The sequence below is a fragment of the Brachyistius frenatus genome, unplaced genomic scaffold, assembly GCF_029030835.1.
Source record: "Brachyistius frenatus isolate BFR_SWC_R1_liver_20210118 unplaced genomic scaffold, ASM2903083v1 Contig_75, whole genome shotgun sequence".
NCBI lineage: Eukaryota > Metazoa > Chordata > Actinopteri > Embiotocidae > Brachyistius > Brachyistius frenatus.
Window position 1 is genome coordinate 1,223,997 of NW_027210674.1, and position 6,004 is coordinate 1,230,000.

At 44.3% G+C, this 6,004-nt stretch overlaps 1 long non-coding RNA gene across 1 annotated transcript in view; it reads right to left on the reverse strand.

Moving 5' to 3' along the window:
* Positions 1-2,436: 2,436 nt before the first annotated feature.
* LOC138626638 (uncharacterized) overlaps positions 2,437-6,004 on the reverse strand; it is a 37,866-nt gene continuing 34,298 nt past the window's right edge. Inside the window, exons 3-4 of the long non-coding RNA XR_011311311.1 lie at positions 3,942-4,002; positions 2,437-2,996 (exon numbers count right to left, since the gene is read on the reverse strand). This is a non-coding gene — a long non-coding RNA (uncharacterized lncRNA). The remainder of the gene's footprint in view (positions 2,997-3,941; positions 4,003-6,004) is intronic.

Here is a 6,004-nt window from a genome sequence, read left to right on the forward strand (position 1 = left end):
GAGGTTTAAGATGCAGGACGTTTAGGGAATTTATGGAAATGAATGGTGAGGGAGGTCAACCCGTCTTCTGCACAAGAGGTGAAGGGAAAGACGTGTGTTAGGGGAGCGGCAACAGAGGAGGCGTTCAGAGACAGTGTGCCGTTATAGGCCAGCTGCATTTCAGCAGCGCACAACACCACAAACTGCATATAAAAGTAAACCTAGTTTATGGTCTGAAAAATGGTTCTGATCCAGAAGTGTCTTCAGCTGCAATACCAGCGAGTGCCACTAGAGGTCGGCTCCAAAAAGCCTCCGGCTCCATAGACTCCCATTCAACTTCTCTCATTAAATCCAAAGTGAATAAAATGTGTCCATCAGTTATCTCGGTGTTGTTAGCTAAAGTCACTCCTTCTTCTTAGTTTTCTGGAGGTCCATCTGAAAATAATCCCTCATTCATTAGAAAAGAAGATTCAAGAAGACCTGCTTTTGGGGGCGTGTCTGTTTGATTGACAGGTCTGTGGTGCAGTCAGGTTACAGCTATGGGTGGGCGGGACGTAGTATCGTCAGGTTTCCAATCAGATCGGTCAGATCCACCGCTGGCTCCTCCCCCAGCTCGTCCAAATATGGTCACTTCCGGCTCCAAACCGCTCCGAACTACCAAGATGGCGACGGCTAAAATCTGAACTTCATAACAGCCGTTTGCAAACCAATGGGAGAAGTCACTGTTGGTTGCTGGTGGTTTACACACCTATAGTGTAAGTAAAATGAAGTACCCTTGCCACCCTGAAGGTTCCTGCACCAGGACCAGCCTTATTAAACACAAACCCATCACCATTTTTCAGCGGTTGCTGAGTGTAGTAATGAATAGGCAGCCTTGCATACCGATGATTAAATGGATGCAGCATCATTGTATTTCATTTCTGTTGCATTACATTTGGTAGATTTGCAGGTGTAAAATTTTTAGAGCATGTTCAAGAAGATCAGTGTTTACTGATTCATTGTTGTGAGGCTATTTCTCTGGGGATGAGGAGACTTCCCTTCAAAATTCTCCCAAGTGTCTCTTATCCATAAAGCTTAAGGTTGTTCATTTTGGCCTTCAGCCCAGTTCAGTTCAACGACTTGTGAATTTGTGAAGATGAAACACGGCAGGGTTGCAGCAGAGTGAACTGGTCGGCTGGTTTCTCTTCCAAATTCTTAACCCTCTCATTTTCACCATTTAACCACAACTACGATTACTCTTGCAGGTAACTCACTACACTATTACCATTTATTTTTTTAAGATGTTACAAATTATGTCCAGCCACAAAAAAGCCTGAACAGCTGTCAGTTAAAGCAGAAGTCATTGCTGTGGAGATGTTACACCGTCTCGTCTGCTTGTGTATTGTGAGGCACATTGCACACCTTTGTTCTGGACTAGCCTTTACCAGCTGTTACTGACTGAATTTCAGAGTGATTTTTTTCAGGTGAAAATTTCAAAAAACAACCTCGAACTTTAGGAGTTATATCCCAATCAAGTGATCCCCGGCTGCTAAATGTTTACCAGGTTACCGGGACTCATTTAATATTTCTTTGGAGCCTCTTGCTGAGTGAATGACAGTACAACATGTCCAGTTATCCCTGTAATTATTTCTCAGTCGTCATTAATATATGGGATTGTAAAAGAAATGACTCAGCAAACTTCACCTGGTGAAGGTTGTACGCTGGGGTCTCGTGATGGAGCAGAGTGAGTCAGAGGGTGAAGCACAGCAGGGATTGTCTTTTTTTACAAGATGCAGTGTCGGTCATCTCTACTGCTGAATTTCCAGTTTTGCTGCATTAGTATGAACTTGAATCAGTTTTTCTTTCCTCACAATTACCATGAACTCTGTTTTTGCGTCTGGTGCTATGTACATCAGAGATTAGAGAAATGAAATTGCACATTTCTTATGTAGACTTTAAAAAAACAACAACACATGATTAAGTAAAAACAGGAAATATGTTGGAATTGGCTCCTACTAAGCGATGTGCAGTGTGTGTGTGTGTGTGTGTGTGTGTGTGTGTGTGTGTGTGTGTGTGTGTGTGTGTGTGTGTGTGTGTGTGTGTGTGTGTGTGTGTGTGTGTGTGTGTGTGTCTCCACCACTGCCAGCTGTCTTGATGTCTGCTTTCAGCAGTTTTAGTTAAGTATCAGACAGCAGTCTTGACAACATAAAGCACATCTTGAAGCAATTCTGCAGAACCAATAACAGCTGGTGAGATTCTCTCTGTTTGTGACAAATCGCTGGTGCTGGAGGAAACGTTCGCAAATTTCAACAAGGCACTAAAAAATTAAAAGAAAGAAAAAAAATCTGACTCAGTTTTGTGTTTACTTTAGATTTGTTTTGGGATAACAATTGAAAATATATACCAAACATATATGTTTTTGTATTGTTGCCATTCTGACAGCGGATTAACTTTTTACTCACAACCTTTGCTGCCGACACTCAAGTAATGTGACTCCAGCGTGAAATATCACGTGAAGGCAGGCGGTGTAAGCTACCCAAGCTTTCCCAATATATTCACATGATCCCAACTAAAATAGTCAGAAACTGGTCCTCTAGATTAGCTGTTTTAAAGCTTTTTTTTTATAACTGCATAGCGATCTACTCAAAGGGCAATCTGACTAACTAAGCCAGCTGTTTGGTGAGCCAATAAGTAACCTACTATTCATCAGCATTAACGACAAATTTATGTTCCACCATCATGGTACGGTACACTTATGTGTGTGACATTATGTCGTCATGCCTGCGTCTGTTACTCTGTGTCTTCAGCTTTATTTCTTTTGAAGCAGCTTCTTTAGTTAAAGTGAGCGAACAATTTCAAATTCTTAAACAAAGACAAAGGTTTTGGCATGTTAGCTTAGAGCTGAAGGAGATCGAGCATCTCAGTACGATGCGGACGTTTGACAGGATGTGGTGGAAGAATTATTTTAGATCTTGACAAAAGTAAAAGTGCTAAAACAGCAGAGTAAAAATCCTGAAGTAGAACACAAAGTAGAAGTCCTGCAATGAAAAATCGGCTTTAAGTAAAGGCACAGAATTATTAGCAGGAAAATAAAGTTAAAGTATTGAAGTAAAAGTACATGATTAGATTAATAATATTAAAGCATCAGTGTATAAGCAGCCTTGAGACAGGGAAGGGGGTGCAGCCCCCTTTACCCCCCCCCTACTTCATCCCATCCATTCAATCACTGCATCAGTTTGTTTCATCTCATTCAAAAATGGTGCTTCTCCTCAGTGCCCCCCCCCCCCCCCCCGCCCAGGCCTCCTTGCCCGGTCAGACTCAGAGTGCTCTGCCAGGATCTGCGTCAGCCTCGGACACGCTGTCCATGGAGTCTGAATATGTGCCAAAACTTTGTCAGTAAATCGTGTCATCTCATGTTCATGTGGCAAAGTCTCCTCTGATTGGACTGTTGTAGCTGCTACTTTTTTTTTGTATCTAGTTTTATAAACAGAGGCACCAGATAAACCTGAGAGGTTGTGAGATGATTAGTTGGAGACGAAAGAAGAAGACACAAATCTGTCACCAGTTTTTAGACTTTTTCTCCACTCTTTGACATCTGGTGAGGTGTTTGATCATTTGAGCATTTATTGACCCGATCAGAGAGAAACGGCCGCAGATATGAAAGGCAACTTGCTTGTTTTGGGAGAAACAGATTTTTATTTTGTGAACACTAGAATAAAATCTTACAGTAATAGAAACTTCATACCCTCGATGTCTCTGTCTTTCCTGATCCATTTGTTTGAGCTCCTCGTCCGTCTACTCTCATTCGAATAAATATGGTCGACCATCAAAGTGAAATGGTTCACATTTATCTTCGTGCTTCCTCACTGTTGCACTTGCCTCCCTATCGATCACATAGATTAATAATCTTCCACCGCTTCCCACAAAGTTTGCACGATAGAACAAATGCAAAGAAAATTTGGAAACCACTGGAGTTTATCTACCTTTTCTCTTCTGTCCTTTTCTTGTAGATTATTTTTTGGGCCATTTTGTTCCTCCACTGGACTGTGGTGAGGGTGAAACAAAGAGAGAGATGTGTTACATGCAGCAGCAATCAAACAAGGACTTTGCTTTAACCGTGAGGCTCTCAAGCGCTGCTCCCTGATTTACCCATCATCCCATTCCCACCAATCTCCTCACTGTCTTACCGTATATGATTGCTGTATCATTTTAATATCTATCGATCACGAGTAGAGATGACACCTGCCATTCCCGATTTCCCCCGCGTCCCGTTCCCCGTGCCGACCGGCCGGCGGGCTCGGAGCCATCTGAAGGTCACAGTTTGGATATATGGATGGATGTCATGGCCGGTGCAGCAGACGGTCAGTGAGTTCAGCCCCATATGTGTGTGATTGTGTGTGGGTAAGCGAGAAACGGAGAGGGAGGTGTTGGGGGGAGGGGGTGGAGAACAGTGGGGGGAGGTCGTCTTTCCATAATGCCACAATGTGCGGGAGTACTGTATAGCTCTCTCTCTCTCTCTCTCTCTCTCTCTCTCTCTCTCTCTCTCTCTCCGTGGCTCCGACTCTCCAGGATAGATAGAGGGCATTCATTATCTGCCGGCCCGCTGGGACTTCCCTCCTCTTTAGGATGCATCCAGCAGTTTAAACCAGGCCAATCAGAGTGCTGGGGGGGGGGGGGGCAGTATGTGCGTCGAGGTTGGACTGCACACATTTAACCTGCCATCCGGTCCATCCACCGTAACCATGGCGATCCACTCATATGATGGGATGGCACAGTGGTGCACTGTATTTCGGTTTCTGCTTCTGTTCAGCGTGGACGCATTGCAGAGGTGAGGCGAGCTGGAAGACCACATCGCAGCCCGTTTATGAAAAGTCAGCACAGCTCTTCGGCTGGATTCTCCTGTTTCTCCATCCAGGGCCTGTTTTCTTCATTAGCACTGACATTAATACCTCAGGAGCTTCTTTACACAATACAATAAATGTCCATATTGTCCACCGTTATCTCTAAAATACCTCCATAAGCCTCCATATTGATAATAAAAGCACCACTTTAAAGTGGGAGCTTGCACAACAGTTTTAATGCTCCTTTGTGCAATCTACTGGCCTGGCAGCAGCGACGGTCTCTTACAGCTTCAGGTTTCTTTGCTGTGATAAGCGTCTGAACTCAGCTGGTATTAGTGTTTGCACAGCCACTCTGAAGGGCGGACCAATCGGAGACCAGTGTCGGCGGTTAACCGCGTTTATCCCGCCTTTCCTTCCCTGCAGAATAAAGGCTCAGTCCCTGGTCAAGCTGCTGGAGTTTATTAAAAACACGTACTCAGGAAAAAACACTTTGGTGGACACATCCATGGGTAGCTGCAGGGACGGCAGAGTGTCGGCCGGCAGGACGGGACGTCTGCAGACGATTCTCTATGGAGGGTCAACAGACCCAAATTAACGAAGGGAAACTGGGTCGGGTGTCACATTTGTCAGAATTTGGGACTCACTTGCACAACCAGAAACACAAAGAAAGGAAAGAAAACTATTTTAATGAAGAAGGTGTAGAAAACAAAACTCAATCCATCCAGGAGGAACTCCAAACGCTCAGTCAAAACACAGTCCGGAAGACAGGTGAGCAGAAACACAAGAGGAACCGGAGGGTCCACGAGGAAAATCAGGGTCAAACACCAAAACTCAACTAGAAAACTGGCTGAAAGCTGTTTTGACACGACAACGACAATCTGACAGAAGAGGGAAGGAGCACGCAGACTTTATACACAGGAGATAATTCAACACACCTGGAAACAATCAGGGTGGGAAAGACAGTCAGACACAGGTGGGAAGACGAGAGGACGGGAAGTTAAGACAACAGAAGTGAGCCGTCAAAATAAAAGAGGAAGTGAACGTGAAAGACTTTAAGGACCAAACGATGAGGAAAAGACAAAACCAAACAACGAGGACGAGGATGGACTGTGACACCAGGCGAACAATCTACTGGAGGAGTACATGTAGTATTTGGTGTTTCAGTAACAGTGGTGGGTGATGCTGTCACGCAACACAAAATGTCC